Source organism: Camarhynchus parvulus, chromosome Z (genome assembly GCF_901933205.1).
Source record: "Camarhynchus parvulus chromosome Z, STF_HiC, whole genome shotgun sequence".
Taxonomy (NCBI): domain Eukaryota; kingdom Metazoa; phylum Chordata; class Aves; order Passeriformes; family Thraupidae; genus Camarhynchus; species Camarhynchus parvulus.
This window is the reverse complement of record NC_044601.1, coordinates 44,882,794-44,901,653: the sequence shown is the minus strand read 5'-3', so window position 1 is coordinate 44,901,653 and position 18,860 is coordinate 44,882,794. Positions and strand designations below refer to the sequence as shown.

General features: G+C 38.2%; 1 protein-coding gene across 3 annotated transcripts in view; it reads right to left on the bottom strand.

The window, feature by feature from the left end:
* TNPO1 (transportin 1) overlaps positions 1-16,417 on the bottom strand; it is a 69,609-nt gene extending 53,192 nt beyond the window's left edge. For all 3 annotated transcript variants that reach the window (XM_030969430.1, XM_030969428.1, XM_030969431.1), the window contains exon 1: positions 16,279-16,417. The gene's annotated coding sequence lies outside the window, so the exon portion shown is untranslated. The remainder of the gene's footprint in view (positions 1-16,278) is intronic.
* Positions 16,418-18,860: the final 2,443 nt, after the last annotated feature.

Here is an 18,860-nt window from a genome sequence, read left to right as displayed (position 1 = left end):
CATTACAATCTCAGCTGTAACAACTGTTCAGAGGCATTGGGGACAGGGAACAATACTGATTCATAAGGGAGCATCCCAGATAATTTGCTGTAGGGCTCTTTGTCTCACCTCCCCAACACTGACTGTCCAGTCAAAGGTTCTAAGAAGTGTCCTTAGCTCACTTTTCTTCTATTACTATGTGATGATATTATTGAAGGAGACAAAATCAGTATTGCAACTAGTGTTGTAGTTATCACAGGACTTTTTGGGAGACTACAAAAGCTGAGCACCTCTTGAGAGTTTGCAGTACCTAAAGATGAAGTCAGTAAGGCAGGTACATAAAGACATGCCACTACTTAGTAGGAAAGAATAGGCACAAGATTTACTTGAGATTTTTCTGATCAGGGTGAATCTCCATTCATTTCCCTCCAGTACAGGAACATGTCAAAACAAAAGGATTTTGCTACAGACCATTAAAACTGATGTTAATGACTCCCACTGTGTGGGCAGGAGAGATCTTTCTGGGATGTGTGAATAGCTGGAACAGATGAAAGCTGAAGTCCAACAAATCAGGAAAGAGCTAATGTGGGCCTAATTCACCTAACTGTGCCTTAGAAGTAAGGTTGTATGAACTTGATGTTTCTTTGAGACTTCTCCCACATCTGTCAAGTTTGTTTGAACTTGATTAGAGCTTCAAAAGTTACAATTCAGAAATTTTGACACAAGGATTATATCTGTCTAATATTATCTGCAAACCAAGCATGCTAAAGAAGAACAACATTAAAGATGGGAAACAAGGGCAAGAAAGGAAGATTGAGAGACAGAACAGGAAAGAGCAGGTAGAGAAGCACGGCATGGATCCATAACCAAGAAGAATGTAAATTTCCTTTCCAAGAATATAACTAGAATTCAGTCCTGGTAAGAATTTCCACTTCTGCAGTGGAAAGGACAGAAAAAAGCCTACAGCTTGAAGTATGAATGGGAGCCTCTACAGAAGACCTCTAGTGGAGATAGGTCTAAGTGCTTTACATGCCCATCCTCCAAGACAGGTTAGAATAATTTATGAGACATTGTCAAGATGAGAAGGTATTCTGCAAGATGAGGTGTCTCCTTCAGCTTCTATATATGAAACCTGTATGAAACCTGAGGAGGAACTTATCTCTAGTCCTCCAAATTATGTAAGGAAGCAGAAATCAAAATAATTTGACTGAGACAAGGAAAAAACCTTCGGGTTGAAAGCATCACAGAAAAAAAAAAGAGAAAATTGTTTATTTCTGTATTGCATTTATATATCTGTATGCTATGCCTTTTTTGTTTTCTACTACCTGTTTTCCCCAAGCAAGAATCTCCTTGTATAGAAAGGAAATCAGAATCTCCTTGTATAGAAAGGAAATCAGAATCAATGTTCAACAAAGTACCCAAGGCATGAATGCTACCGTCCAAAACACAGCCTGGTTCATCCCACTTGATCAGCAAAATGCAGCAGAATTAAATTTGACACACTTCATCTATATAATTTAAGATTACAGAAGTTCTCTGAAGAGAGAAGCCTTATAAATGCTGAGGAATATTTGATTTCTCTGTTATCCAGACTTCAGATGTCATGCACTAGCCATAATCCACTACTATCACAATGTGTAATACTGAAAACAAACAAACAAAACAATTACATGCCCAAACACCTATATCTTTAAGATATTTATCTCTTCACAGACCTTGCCATTTTCTACTTAAGTGTCCACAAAAAGCCTATACCATTTTTTTTCTTCTGTTTTTTTGACCTCTTCCATTTCCCTCCCAGAATTCCCCATTAAGGCTGAAATGACACATACCTGGCACACAAAGAAACAAAAGAAATAGCTACAATATGTACTGCTGCTAAATTATTCAAAATCCAGGGTTTTTTTAGAGTAGTAGCTGTGAATATATGAGACAGACTTTGATTCTTGCTTCTTCCCAAGGTGATTAACCCAACTTTTTTTCTGCAAAGTCTGCTTACCCTCACATTGGAATGCATTTGGTTCTAGGTCTTTTAATCTCTCCTGTTGCTTTTCATTGTGTTATAAACAGATGCTAACAGGAACTTGGATTAGAATCTGGTTTCTGGTCAGCAACATGTATTAATTGACACTCAAAACACAGACAGAACAAATAGGAGATTCATAATAGAATACCCACCCCATCCCTCCATAGTCTCAGTGTACTTACAAAAGGAACAGGAAACTGGTGCAAATCCCCCCCAACAATCAACCAGAAAAGAGACTGAGATCTGCACTGCTAGGAAGATGTCCCATCCCTCAAATGTCATAAATTCCAAGCTGTACATTTGGAAACTACAACTTTCCACTGGCAGTGGTTTTGAAACTAGTTTCAAGTAATTATTCTCTAGTAAAAATTAATTCTCAAAACAGTCCTAATTTCAGAACTGTTAGACAGTTTCAGCCACTTAATCCTTCAGAAAATTTTTCCCATTCTTTAGTTTTATTCCATTGATAATATTGGAATTTTTTTTAATTTGAGAGAATTCTAATAGCATTCTTCTTGCCATAAAATTCAGGCACTGTATATTGGTATTTAATAATACCAATAATATTGGTACCAATCCATAATATTGGTATTTAATGATCATTCATGGTAATCAATCATTCAATCAATTGCTAAAATCCAGCCTTCTGAATTCCCACACAAACTGCTTACAGTGTTTTTCTGCAAAGGATTATATGCACTGAGGAAATAACATATATTCCATAATAGATTTCTGTGTAAACCCTCTTATGTCAAGCTAAGAGTGATGTAGATTAAGAAAAGCAGAAAAAAAGCTCTCATAACACAGGATAAATGTGTTTATGTGAAGGAGCTCATGCAGAATAGCTACTGCTATACTGTTTTGCAATGCTTTGTGCCTGGAGACATGCCTTAAGCTTTCACTTCAGAAGAATACTGGTAGTCCTCACATCCAACATATCAAATGAGCATCCATTCTGAAACATTTGATGCAGTCTGAGTTCAGCCATATGATACAAGATTAACATTTATTACACAATTAATTTGAATAGTCTTAAGAAGAAGACAATTTGACCCTGTGAAGCACACCAGAGAGGTTACTAAGGAGATGCTATGAAGCCAGTTTGAAAGGATTTTGTGTGCCTGAATGAAATGTCTATGAAATTAATTTTCTACTTTTTCAGGGCTGATTGGTTATGATATAAGGATTGTTTTAAACAGAAAAAAAGCAAAGTTTAGAAAAATATTTTTAAGATGGAGTCTCAACATTAATTTGTGTTGTATAAAAATCAGAGACAGAAGAGGCATTAGGCTTTCTGTTTTCTAATGCAACACTAACCAATTCCACTACTGCAAGTGTAATTCTGTTGAAGGTAGAACTTTGTGGTTAAGACTAGCACAAAGGGTATTAACTTGCCAAATGGAGTGGAATCTCTTCCTTGTAACTACGGTTGCAAAAAACCCCTCATTTTTCAGAGCTCTTCAATGTCACACTGGATGACAAAAGACCAAGAAGAAAATCACCTACCAGAAGATTAACCAAATTCAACATGATGCATTATATAATCATAAGCCTTGGTCTAAAGAAAAAAGTTTTGTGAAATGTACCAAACTAAGAATGTGCTTCATTGGTAGGATTAAGACTATCTTAAAAAAAACCTTTTTCTTATCTATAGACAGAATTTCTTCTACCTTTGAGGAGCAATTTGACAACAACATTCAAGGCAGAAAATATCTGGGCTTTGAGGTAATATAACTTCAGATTTGTGTACCATTAACTGACCTTTGTTTCCTACTGTTATTAATTTTCTCTGGTCAGTAGGTCTAGGAGCCGCATAAGCTGAAGAAACTGAGAGAAATGTTAGCTTTCTACCCTCCTGAGATAATTCTAGCTAGAGTTCATTCTGTCTTATGTTGTGTATGAAACTAGAAATTGTGTATGTGTACAAATGTTCCCATAGTACAACACCTTGTAATGAAGCTGAACTCAAATTTCCTGGAGCACTGGGATTTCAATATTCGAGGCAAATAAATCTGTAATGTGATTTGCTGTCTATAGAACACCATCAATTTGATGACAGACTTTTTCTGGGGGTATCTACAGTTACAACAAGGTATCTGCTCATGAAATTTGTTACACTGTTGCCAGTGTGAAAGGGAGAGATGTTATGGCTCATTATTGTTGCAGTCACCGTCCATGATTTCACGGCTTCTTTTCTCAAAAGTGAGGAGCAGTATTTCTTTTTGCAGATAATGTCTGTAAAAGCCTGCACTGTGGAATCCCACTGAACAGAGGAAATAGTACTCAGGAAAACTGACAGCCTGGAATTCCACTCTACTGACAGAAGTACATTCCCTCTTTATTTAATGAATACCTCTGCTTCTCATGCATCAAATGAGCACAGAGAAAAGAGCACAGCAATACGGTTTCCATATATATGAAGGTACAAAACCATCACACCAATGCAGATAAAATGGATGACCAGCCTCAGCATGCACTAATATTCCTTGTTTTGTAGCACAATTAAGACTTAATTCAAATTAGGATAACAAACACCAATATATAGCACAGGCTTATTACAGGTCAGAACTGAAACCCAAATCTCTTGCTGTTTCATGGGTTCAATTAAACACAACATTTTCAGCTACAGGGACAAAAACCAGCCAAGCTTTCACCAACAACAAAATCATTACAAGCATTTTGATTTCAAATTCTGCTTTGACAGGATGAAACACATTAATGATAACACCATTGTTATCATTAATGAAATGTCCAGCTGAATGAAGTTGTAGACAGTGCAAAACTGCAAAGATCTAGACTTAAAATGCCTTTGATCAACTAATCTAGACAAGGACGCACCATCTCTTCAAATGTATCAGTATGAGAGGACAAGAGGAAATGACCTTAACTGAGACAGGTGAGATTCTGATATTAGAAAAAAAATTTCACTGTTAGGGTGGTCAAGCATTGTGACAGGTTGCCCAAAGAGGTAGTGGAGTCACCATCTCTGGAGGTGTTCCACAGCCATCTGGACCTGGCACTGGGTGATATAGTTTAGTGGTGACAGTGATGGTGCTGGATGGCTGCTTGGACTGGATAAGCTTTTAGGTCCCTTCCAATCTTGATGATTCTATGATCATTTAATTTCCACAGCTAGAGATACCAAGTGGAAAAAGAGTGTTTGGCTAATATTTGCCCCACTGTATTCACACACACTGGATACTAAAATGGCAATACATGCTTTTAATGCTGGCAGTCAGAAAACAATCTAAAACTCAGTGGAGAGCTGTTTGAGAAAAACATCACCTCATGAATTTGTGACAAAGAATACCAGATCAATCAGATAAAATCTTAAATGGTAGAGGGAGTAAGTGGGTGTACAAAGGATGAAAGGCATCATTCTTGCGAGTCCAATCTTATTTAAACCTCTACTGTCAAATTTTATGTCTGAAATACAGCATGTGCTTTTTGCCTGCTTAAAACTGTTTTAAGCATTGTTAGTGTCAAGTGCATATGAACCCTATTCTACTCCCTCCTTAAAGTATACAGTAAGATTTCTTTTGCTGAGCTGTAGGAGGCAAAGCAAATGGTATCTGTTGGAGGATTTTTCCTGAACTTCAGTTTTTCTACTTGGTAATTCAGGCTTCCCCAAGATGCAGACAAAAATCAAAACGATACACAGCTTTTGAACCTGTTCCTTGTGACAGATCAGAATGCAGACTTTTGAAAACATCTGAGGAAACTAGCAGATTTAACTTACAAACAAAGTTACAGCTGAAAATAACCATGGATGGGTATAAGGCTGTGAAAAAAGAGATGCAGTCCCTGAAACTCTATCATTCACTTTCTTTCAGGTATACATTCATTCTTATCAACTAACAGAGATTAATAAAAATAAAGACACTAACAGATGCAAGATTCCTGTTTTGACTTACTGCATGGTTGAGCAGGTGGTCCATGCAAATCTTGGAAGGAAAGTCATACAGTGAGAGACTCCATGGTGCCTGTTCCTCTCACAATGGCTCAGCCAAGACTGACAGGGCCTGTGCGTGAGCCCTGGTGGCATAGGCACATAATAAACATCTGTTGCTCTTCTTTTACAATAATGTTTGCGGACAAAATCATCCCTGCTATTAATTGTAATGGAGATTACACCTCATCATGGAACAGTGTCAAATCTGAGGAAGTTCTTGGCCCTGAAAAGAATGCATTGTTTATTTAAAATAAGGTTATTCACCATTATTAAAAAAAACACTTAATCTAAGTAAGTGGCAATCTGTTTTTAAGCTAGTGTTAAAAAAAATCTGCACAATGATGAACCAAAATACATCATAGTTCTCCAACTGTTGACAGTATGTAGGTGCTTATAAACCAACCAAATTTTGTGCAAAATATATATAAAGTACTGATATATACCCCATGAAACAGTTCACTAATTTAAATTCCTTTTTGTACAATGCTATCTTAACAATCATAAAAAATAATGATACATTAGAGGGTAAAAATTAGGAATCTCACTAAATAAGAAAGAGAACTTGTAAAGGTGCTGAAGACGCTTTGCTAGTAGAAAGAAGTAACAAATACAATTCAAATGGCATATTTATTTTAAAGTATGTTTTGATGCATGAATGAGATAAAAACAATCTATTGTGGAAAATAAAAGCTAAATTAAAACCGAATACAAAACACTAAATCTTTTGGCCTTCCAATTTAAATTATTAAAATTAGTTATTTTACACTGTTTAAATCATACCACTGTCTTTTCATAGTATGCACCCACTATAAACAAGCCAACTGTAAAGAAAACTCAAAATACTGAGAAGTCTCCTCTGGAAAGCCCATCAGGCATAATTTGGAATTCACTACAGAGTTCAAGGCAAAAATTATATTGGGAGCCTTAAGACCTGATTAATCAGGATTAGGTGTTATTTTTACTTCTTGGCAAAACAAAATGTCTTGCATCCCAGGGTACACAGAATTCAGAACCACACACTCATCTACTTTCCTCCCAGTCTTTTTCTGAACTCTGTGTGTTTTAAAAACTTTACACACAGAACATGCATTAAGACATGCACCTGTCAGTGACACTACCACTGTCTGATCTGTCATTGGTAACAACACTGGTGCTTTGGTGATACTTGCAATTCTGACAACAGTGCTGGCTAGAACATCATCACTGATTCATTGTAATGGAATGCTAGCGTATTTTTCCCTGCATAGCTGATGAATTTCCTTACTGCAGTGAGTGGCTTATCTAAGGTTCTTAAGATGCTGTTGCCTCAAGGAAATGGCAGTATTTCAGTTTCTATTAGTCCTTGTGTGTCTCCACTGAGCAGTTATCTGTCCTGCAAAGGGATAAATGGGTGGAGTCACATATGAGCCGGCAGGAAGATCTACAGAAAGCTTCAGAAAGAAACTGGAATTAAATCTTATCCAGTAAGCCTGAGTTCAGGGTGCTTTCTAATCTCTAATGTCAGATAAATATTCCGAAATTACATCCTTGTGGAAAAGGGTGAGGAAATAATTGCTGATCTGGAGTGGAGCTCCTTCCAAAAGAGAATGTGTTCATCAGTGAGAGCAGTCAACTGCTCCAATCATACACATAAACAAAAGGATTACACACTACCCACCCTAATCAGAGGAGCAAAACTTTTAAGGTAAATAAGGAAATAGGATCTATTGATCTTAACGAGAATGCTAAAGAATGACTGCACATTCCTCGGAAGCCTCAGATGAACAAGGGAGAAAAAACACTGATGGATAAATGCAAAAGTACTGCCATCCCCAAACTGTTCCTGCATCTATATACACAGTGGAATTTGCAGACACATCAAAACCAATGTTTTTGCCTTCTCTGAATACCAGGATTTTCAGATGGTAAGAAATTATATGAGTTGAATGTATGATTGTTTAATACAACATTTACAATCCAAGTGCTTCAAGATTAACTTGGCAGAAATTTTGTGAGACAACTACAAAAGAACAGACAAATGTCTGTCTTATTAAAGACAGATTATTGATACAAATTAAACAGTATTAAAAATTCCTAAAGAAAATGTTCAGTTTTCATCTGACCAAAGAAATAAAACTGACTTAATATTGTGGCAAGGAAAGATCTTAGGAGTGAAGACTGTTTCAATTATTAGATGCACAGTGAATATCTAATAGAATGGCCACTGGAAAAATGCTTCAACTTTTTCAGTTTAAGCATATTAAGTCATATTCTAAATGCTCTTGGATATGGCATCTGAAGATGAGATTTTAGAGAGGTCTCAGATTTCCAATTAAAAAAGATATTCAAGTTGCTATAGTTTGAAGCCAACAGACATCACAGAAGAAAACTGAAGAAGTTCCTCTACACACATCTTCATGGCCCTTTCCAGCAATGAATGTTAAGAGATCACTGACTAATTACAGGTAGACTGTGGACTCACACTGTCTAGTTTAAAAAAAGGCACAAATACAGGAAGCAATTTAAAACCAAAACTATAACAGTTTAATTCTTACTGTATCGTCTCATTTCTACCCTTGTTTTTTTTAAAAAGTATTCTCACAACTGTAGCTGTGAGATCAGTTTTGAAGCAATATCAAACCAGTGTAAATGAAATTGCAAGCAAGTCTGAAGGCAAGCAATTCACCTTACCTAAAGCTCCTGTGCTGAACTGGCTACATAGCTGTTTCTGCACAGATAAAGATTGTTACTGTACAGATGAATGATCCCATAAAATTCCTTGGGCAGTTTAATGCAGCCTTAATCAACTTGCTACCAGTGTCCTTAGCAATTCTTTAACCTTTCTGGTTAAAAGGCAGCATTTCATGAAAGAATAAACATTAGAAACCAAAAATTAAATTAGAAGTACATTGGCATTTGGGTTAGAAAAGCAACACAGGCTTAAAGAATCTGAACATTTAAAAATGTAATTCAGGCTGAGGATGAGGAATTTATTTGATGAGGAATTTATTTGTAATTCTTACTTAAGTTGTAAGTTTTTTATATTTTAGTAATTTAAATACCTTTATTTTAGTTTGTGGGGGATATTAAAATGTATTTAAATCAGAGACTACTTGCTGTGATCAGTTCCTTAGTCTAAATGATACATATGTAAATTAATTCTCTTAAAATGCTACAAACAAAACAACCAATACAAAACAAAAAATTCAAGGTTTTAAAGGTTTGGTTTTCTTTTTCTCTTGCACAAAAATAAAAGAAATTTATTTAGTGGAGAAAATGTAATTTAAAATAATTCAATCTGCCTTAAATGCATAGGTCATATAATAAATTGAAGCCCGCTTAAATACATTTTTAATAAAAACCAGTTGCAAATCACTTCACCAACTCCACTAAATAAACTTGCTGGCATTCTACATATCATCTTTGTCTTAAAAAAGTAATGCAATCAGTACATGAAACATAAACCAATGAAGAGTTTAAACTACAGTCACAGGCTAAACTGGCTATAGCCAAGAGAATAAATTAATATCTCTCCCCTATATAACAGTTCTTATACATTATCATAATGCAGAACATGGTCTTTTTTTCCTGCTAGTGATTTTATGATCTTCACCTTGAGGATCAATTTATTGACTGCACCATGCTTTCTCATATGACACCCTTTAAAATGTGTAATGCAAAAGGCATTCCAAGATACCTTCTACCCTTTCTCATATTTTATGTGGAAATTCTCTTTAGGTGAAATATTCACAGAGGTCTTAAGTCTCTGTCATACTTCTTATTCTCCCTGTATTTGCCTACTGGAAAACATTTATATTCTATTTTGTAATTCAGTTGTAAACCATAAGCAGAAAGGGCTGTTTTGTTACACACCTGACATGTTAGAGCCTCATATATTTGCCTTCTGGGCACTACCATAAGTAAAAATTAAATACAAAATTATACATTAAATTGAAAAAAAAAGCTATTTTCTGCATAATATGGCAGCTGAGTTTTTTTAACTTCTTTCAAATTATCTTCAGTAACAAAACTGACTGTTTGACAATGTACTGAATGTCTTATATACAGTGTCTTATATACAAATGAAAGCACTTCTATAAAAAATGGTCTTGCCTGATGTTTTAACACTGAGAGTGTTAAAGCTGTTCAGCATGGATAAAACCAATATTGACTTTAATATTTTTTCAGAATTTCAAAATCAAACATAAAAGTCTAACTGAGGAAAACAGAGGTTAGTTTCAAATACATTTTCAACTAAATTAGCATAATCTTAAAGGATGTTTGTATAATAAATAGTTTTCTCTATTTATCACTTACTGAAAATGTGAACAGGATAGCTGAACTTCACTAAGGTAAACATTTGTTTGCCTTCTTTCAGACCTACCTATAACAGGGATGAAGTAATTAATCTACATACTACTGTTGCAATGGAGTAATGAATTTTATTATCTTACATTGATATCATCTTCTGGAGGACCCAAGGATTAAATTGCAATGAAAATATTACACTATATCTAACCACTCTGAACTTGAGGTACCTCTTTGTAAGCTCCACAGAAGACACTAGAAGGGATGTTGCAGAGCTCAGAACCATGTACTACAGCACCTTTTCTAGAATTCCTTCTGACATGTAATATTTTATCAGCAATATCAAATTCTCAAATTAATTTTTAATGTCTTTCTTATTTATCACTTTATCACACTTAATTCTAAGACTTAGGATTTTTGCTATTATCCCTGATAAAACAAGAGCTAATGTGAAGGAAGAAAAAGAAAATGTGAAGAAAAAAAATATTATTTTCTATTATTGTTCTTCCTACTTGTAAAATTTTAGAACCAAATATATAGAAATATCACCTTTTATTTGCAAAAATACCAAGTCAGATTGTGAATAATTCACTGGCCAACATTTAAAATTTCCACCACAGTCTAGGTCCAACTTGTATGTCCTCATACAATTCAGGATAGTTATTTGTTTCCGGGGAATACTATTTCTCCTATGCAAATAATTGTGGTTAAGAAATTGCCCTTATGTTAAATTGAATTGGCACTATTACCCAAAGCAAGATCTTCAAAGAGATCGTCAAAAGGCAGCCTCTGATATCTCATTTAAACAAAACAAAACAAAACAAAACAAAAAAAAAAAAAAAAAAAAAAAGAGAGAGAGAGAGAGAATCGCACCCCAATGGAGCTAAAATTGTCAAAGCCTCAGTATGATCCATTAGCTGTGTTACGCAGAACAAAAGACACAAGGTAAGGACAGTATTCACCATGTTTGGTAATTCTCAATCTCATGTGCTGATACAAAAATTCATATTATTAACTATTAAAATACTTAAAATATTAAAAATGCATCTTCAAATAGTCTATTAATTTTCTTATATCTAAAATAAATATTTATTTTGAAAACATTATACAACAATAGCTGAAAATAAAAATAGAAGCAACAAACAAAACAATCCACCCAACAGCTGAACTCAGTGGTGTTTATATTCAAGACTAACCTAGAATTCCCTTATCAGCATCATCTTTTCCACCCCACATCTGAAAAGACTGCAACTGGAAGTAGCAACCAAAACACAGCACACCTTGAAATGTACAATGCAAATGAGGAATGCTTTGAATACTGCCAATTGTGCTGTATTTGATTTTTGTTTGCTCTTTTGATTCTGTGTCATCACCAAGAAATTAAGAGAACCACTGGAATGGACAATGCTTAAGATAGGATTCCTTGCTAAACTGAAAAACATACTATCATCACAGATTGTAAAATATATTGCAAGTACACATTGGCTCAGAAAACGAACAGAATTATCTCCTGGGGGAATAGGGATTCTCAGAAGCAAAGAATTGTGAAGCTACAGTGTGTTACCCACTTTTTGGTGGAGAAACAGAAGGTGACTATACAAAGTCTTCTACAGATGCAGGGAAGATTTTGGAAGGAGGGTGTCTGAAGTCATTTGTCAATGTAATCAAATGACCAAATAAATTTTTACTTATGGAAGGTTAAAAAATGTTAAGACAGGAAGGTATCTGAAATATATTTGCACTTAGGGCATACGTGCTCTCAGTGCTACAGAGAATAATGAAACAAAATTAAGCTTTTTTAAACCAACCATTTCCCCTCATCAATTGACCTACTTCCATTCTTTTTTCAAGGGTCTCCAAAAGAATCTCTGCTCCAGACACCAATGTGGAGTCTGTTTTCTCACATGCAAGCCAAGGACGCAATTACATGCATCTTGTGTTCTTGTTAATATGATTCCCATTTGTTCAAAAGCTCTCATTCAAATCTTGTCTTGCTTGGTTTTAACTACTTTTCATGGGCCAGATTCAACAACTGAAGCTTCTGCCTCCTATGCAAAATTCATCTATTTGCATTACATTTAATGGACTGCAGTCACTCCTGATTTCCAAAGACAGGCTTGGGGCCTGTCTGCACAAGAAAAAATAATTTATTTTAATTTAAGGTTGGCTTTTTTTCCTGATAAATTGACAAAAGCAAAACTCATGTAAAACAGACTGAAATATCTGTTGGGATTTTTGCACTGATTTAGCTTATCTAGTAGAAGAAGCAATGCGTGCTTTTTAGTCTTTGATGAAAATTACTCTGGCCTTTCCATGCTTGTCTGCTACTGATTTTTTCTTCCTCACCTATAAAAAAAGTGGCCAAAGTGTAGCACAAATGCCACTTATGCCTGTTTCAAAACTTAACTGAGCCACAGATTCTGGATCTCACTGCTCCTATACAGCCAGCACAGCAATGGCCCCCTGGCCTCCATAAAACCCGAGGAAACAGTTAGGAACTACTGCAGCCACCACCCACATTCAACACAATGAACAGCTCTGCTGTCCCACACAGAGTGCACTTCTGGTTCAGGACAGAGGAAGAGGACCAAGACATGGTAAAGTAGGAAGAACAGGATTAAGGAGGTACATGAATGCAGGGGAAGCCAAGGTTCCACTTTTTCCTTCTGGAAGTGAAGGTTGATGATATGGGTATGTGGAGGAGAAATTATGTGACTGAAGTCTGAAATAAAGAATAAACTTTTGTGGGTGCAAGAACAGATAGAAAAGCTTAAATATGACCAGGGAACTGCAATCCTAGCTTGAATGATAGGAACACACAGTAGGAAAGGTGGGAGAAGAGCCATAGATGAGGCTCTGGTTTGGCATGGTTGGAAAAGCATGACCCTGGATGCCAGAAGTAACTGACGATGATCATATATCCACTAGGTTTGGGAATATCTGGTCTGTACTATCACAACATCATTCCTGTGTTCTTTTTGAATTCTAAGATAGTAAGTTTTCTTGCATCTTTGTACCACCAGCTATCTATTTTCTATTCTCTGACAAAAACATTTTGTCTCGTCTTTTCTTCTTTCATATATAGAACTGACCTAATATTTAAACTAATGCACTTTGTGGAAGGCTCACCATAAGCAGCACGTTTTCAGTGTTTAAGGATATCTCACAATGACTTGTAGAAAATACTCTACAAAATTAAATTACTTAATAGGAGAATAATATAAGAGTGTGATTCTGTTCTATAATCAAGGTTTAAAAAGCAAAAATTTTCTTTAAACACAAATTTTATTTGATTTTATGCCTTGAGATATGACTCACATAGACAAGGACATACACACTAGATGCAGACATATGCCCAAACTCAAAATTTCAAATGCATTCAGTACATGGGAAATTAACAAACAATTGTTTTTAAATTGTTTAAATTTCACTGTGGAGCCTGGTTTGGAAAAGAAAACCCCCTAAAGGCTAAAAGGGACATTTGGAGGTTTATTTCATATTGTTACTAGAAAAAGCCATATTCCAAGGCATCCATGTATACATGCATATATGTGAACAGTGTTTTATCATGTACATGACAGGTCAGATACATAAACCAAACAATGGATCTACACAACTATATCTCTTTCAATGAGACATTTAAAATAATTTCAGTATGACTTGCAGAATATAGCTATACTAGTATCTTTCTGTATATGAATATATTATTATTTATAGATGTACAATACAGGAAATAAAAACATTGTATAGTATATATCTGAAATCTATCAATGTATGTAGAAAAGCTACCTCAATTATCCAAATCAATACTGTAAAACAGGGAGTGGAAAGCAGTGGATTCAGTGATTGAAACATACTACTATTACATGTACTTAAATAATTTAGAATTTGGAACCAAATTAATGGGTAAAATTTACTTCTGTGACCAAAACTGATCACAACATATTAAGGCATGAAAGTAATGGAAAAGCAGTCCTAGCCTTTCAAACACAAAACAAAGAAAAAATCCTCCCTATTTCATGTTACCAGCACAACTTGATAATAACGCACTGATCAGCGCATATCAAGTTCATAAAACTGTTGTAAACTTTTTTATGACAAAAACCTTTTTTATGACTGACAACATTGGATCCCTGACAGAAGATCTTTATTACTAAGACATTTAAAAGATAAAATATCAGCCACTATTTCAGCCCTGATCTTTAACTGGAAAGATTCTGAACATCAGCTTTGATGGAGGAAGATTATACTTGGCCTTCCCTCCACTCTCCTTTGTAGCCAATAGTATCTTGGTGTGCCTGAAGTATCAACAGGATATACTCTACCACAGCTCTGCCAGTCTGCTGAACAGTTCTGTGCATACCTATCACCTGACTATAAAAGGTATCAGGACCCATCCCTGAAGCTAAAAATCAGGCACACATATCTGCTTTATTGAATACCCACATACAAGGACTCCTAAACTGGATTCTAAATAAATATAACAGAAAAGTGTATCAGATAATCCAGTAAAAGCCTACATTCTTAAAGCCATTATTATGCTGTTTTAACCTCCCTGTCACAAGGCATAGCTCAATTTAGCAGCTGTGCTTGCACCTGTATTAGTCAATGAAACATGTCACCGCCTGTATCCAACAGTATTCATGGTCCTTAGTCAATATTCATTCTAACCTAAGCTCTCCTCCTTTAACACAGTCAATGAACTGCTTTTGTAATCTGTCTCTACACCATCATAACTATTCTTTTGTCTTATCCTGCTTTGAGTATAAGCTAGCTAAATCTTGAAAAATGCATTCTTAAGTAATTTTGATCATACAGAAACTATTCTTCCCAACTGTAGGCACCTTTCCTCCATCCTCCCACATACCACTCAAAAATAACTACAGTTCACACAGCAGATGTAGAGTGAAGACTTATGGGCTCAGTTTCCAATTCTATCAAAGGTTCCTTTTAAGAGTTTGGGTATATGTCTATTTTTTTCTGTTCAATTACTCATTTATAGAAGGAACAAAGTCAATTTTTATTCAATGTGTGTTGTAAGGATTTAACCACACCTTTGATGTATTCGAATGCCACATTAAGGACTACTTAACTATGCAAGAGGACAAGCAAACAGGTTAAGGAGCTGTGGTGGCCTGAATTCATCGCAGAACAATCCTCACAGTAGTAGGAGAGTTTCTCAGGTCTTGAGCAGAAAGTCAAGTGAGAAGAGGAATTGTAACCTTCACAGCAAGGAGACAAATATCTTGCAGACTAATCAACCTAGAAAGCGTTCCTGTCCTCTGTACAGTCGCCCCACAGAAGGTTCACAAGTTCCACTGTCAATTTCCACTGAGTACCTAAATTAACGACCTTCCCATGCAAACGACAGTACTAGACAATCACGAGATTTCTCACCTCTCTAATATTTCGGAACAAAAATTTAAAACTCCGCCTAGGCAAATCTATACAGCAGGGACCCTACACACGCCAGAAACCACGGTAGGAAACAGCACCACGTTCCTCTGTCCTGAAGCGACTTTCACTTTCCAGCACAATGTTGCAGAGACGGCGCCAGCCGTGACACCGGGAGGAGCCGGCGGAAAGGGGGGCCTGGAGGGGGTATCTCGGGGGTCTGCCCGGACCCATCAGGTTTCAGCCGCTGCCTGCCCCGTATCTCCATCCATCCATCCATCCATCCATCCATCCATCCATCCATCCATCCATCCATCCATCCATCCATCCATCCATCCATCCATCCATCCATCCATCCATCCATCCATCCATCCATCCATCCATCCATCCATCCATCCATCCATCCATCCATCCATCCATCCATCCATCCATCCATCCATCCATCCATCCATCCATCCATCCATCCATCCATCCATCCATCCCCAGTACGAGCGGCCGAGGCAGCCCACGGCCGAGTCTCCACGGCTCCCCGCCGAACAGCAGCGCGGAGGCCCCTGACACCGGCCGGGACACGCGGCGGTGCTGGCGACTAACCGGGGATGGGACGTCCCACCCCGCCCCTCACAACCCGGACACATACCCACACCATCCCAGAGCCCGGCGGCAGGGGAGTGGCGAGGGAGCGGCCCGACCTCTCCCTCCACAGCTCCGCGCGGCGCCGCTCCGGCCCCCGAAATGGCTGAACAAAGGGAGCCTCGCTCGGCCGCCGCCGCCCCTCGATTGGCCGCGGGGCGGGGCCGGGGGCGGGGGCGCCGCTGCCCCGCTCACCCTGGCAACGGCGGGCGGGATGGAGCGGCGGTGAAATGGCCGCCACGGCGCGCCGGGCCCCTCGCGGTCCCGGCCGTGGCCCGTCAGCACTAACGGGCTCCTCACAGGAATCCTTTCCCTGGGCTCCGCCAGGCTCCCCAGGCCGACCCCCTCTACCCGCAGCCCCTCACGCCTGCAGCCCTCCGGCCGCAGCTGCTCTACAGGAAGTGTCTGACGCATGAGCCAAAAAAAAAAGAACAGAAAATAAAAAATGAGGCTGAGGGTAAAGGTACAGTATCCTGGCTTTCATCTTAGGCAGGTAATGCAAGTGCATACGCAGGGTCTTCCCAATGGATTGAGTGAATGGATTGACAGCAGCCCTCTGAAAAAGGACTTGGCAGTACTGGTGTATGAGAAGCAGGACATGATCTGGCAAGGTGCATTTACAGCCCAGAAAGACAATTGCATACTGGGTTGCGTCAAAAATCATAAGGCCAGCAGGTTGAGGAAGGTGATTCTTCCCCTCTGGCTTCTATATCCAGCTCTGGAGCCCTCATGCCAGAAAGGCACGGACCTGTTGGATCAGGTCCAGAGGAGAGTACTCCCAACCCAAACCACTGTATTCTATAATTCTTTGATGTGTGGCCAGTTGTCGTGGCAAGAAGACCACTGCACATTTGTTCATGGCTGTGGGCGTCCCAACACGTAACAGTAGCAATCTCTAATTGTGCAGCAGTCCTATCTCCTTGACTGTAAGCATTAGCTACATTTTTATTCAACAGTGAAAGCTGATAATTTTGACCTGATTTCTAAAGCTTATAGGCCATTTAGAAAAGCACGTTCTTGAGACAAACTTTGCTTGTGGTCCCGTTGTGTGTCTTCTGCTCTTGGAACTCATGGTCTTCTCTCAATCCTCGTTAAAACAATCCTCTCAGTCTGCCTCTTTGGCATACACATACCCTTCCACAACCCCACATGCTGCTGTGATTGCACAACAACAAAAGCTTTTGACAGTGCCTTCCATAAACGGGGCTTCCCAGCCACTTGTCTAAGTCAGCAGTCCAATGTTGCTGCGCAAGTTCAGCTCTAGTATTGCACCGCACTATGTTTCCTAATTATTGCAAAGGAAAACTTGAAAACACAACTGGTCTGAACACCAGAATTTTATACTCATAATACATTCATTGTCCATTACTCCAACAGTTACCTCAATTTGTTCATTTTCATAAGATCTGTTTGGTAATCTTGCAAATATTAACACTTCCGTACTATGTGCTGAAGGAAGATCTCATGCAGGAAGATCTGTTATATGCACATTCAAAATGCTTCTTCCTTCTATTGAAGCTCCTGCCCACAGTCAAATTAAATATTATTTTCTTGAATAATATTTTACTGTGTATTGTTATGAGCAGATTGTAATATAGTTATATACTGAATTGTGATTTAAACCTTAATACTTACACCTGCAACAGTCATTGTAAATTCATTATCTCAAAATCTCTGAGCCAACAGGAAAGTAGGTATGTGGGGCTGTATCTTCTAAAGTTCAGCCTTCCTGAGTACAGAACATATGTCTTATGGCTTACTTACACCTTTGTCAGCAATCTACTGGCAAATTCCTGGCCTGTTTGCCTTCTGAAAAGATTCTATGTAATCATGGTCTGCCTGGATGCCCAATCCTCTGCTATTCTCTTTCTGATAGTTTTCAACGTGTTAGTCAGCTGCAGTCAAATCTAACTGACACATGAGGGTCTCCAAAAGATAACAAAGTCCAAGTCATGAGATAAAACAGGAGGGAGCCATCAGAAGAGGGGCTGTGCTTATGAGGAAATGTTGGAACTGATCAAAGGAAGGGATAGTTTCTGCCTGTTTGACATCCTGCCAGTTCATCAGTACCAACATACTGGTTGGTCCAGCCCACACACATAATTTAAAATGAGTTGCAATACTGTTTCTGGCCCAGCTGTCTGCCCAAAGATGTGGGAGTGAGTTCATGGTAACAGGGTTTATTTGGTATGGAGAGGAGAGCTACAAATACTCAAATTGTGGTGCATGTTCTGGTACCTCTGTCGTGGGTTTACAGGAAGCAGGTTTTCTGAGAATAGAGTAGCCAGAGGCCAATAAGTGTTCAGATTTTAAATTGACACCAGGCTTGGCCACTGAGGGTGGATGCGCCTCTGAGAACACAGGGGTTAGAAGCAGAGCACTCCCTTGGGCTCTCTCTTTGATTTCCGGCCAGCAAAGAGGCAAGGCCTCCCCTGCCCGGCTTCGAGCTGGGCGGGGGATGGGAAACCTGTGGCCCGGCAGAGGTAGGCCTGACCCCTCAAGATAGAAAAGTGGTGGGGGCACCAGGAGGCGTTGGGCAGCCCCCCCCCAGGAGAGACAGAGGGAGAGAGGCCGAGAGGATTTGGGCAG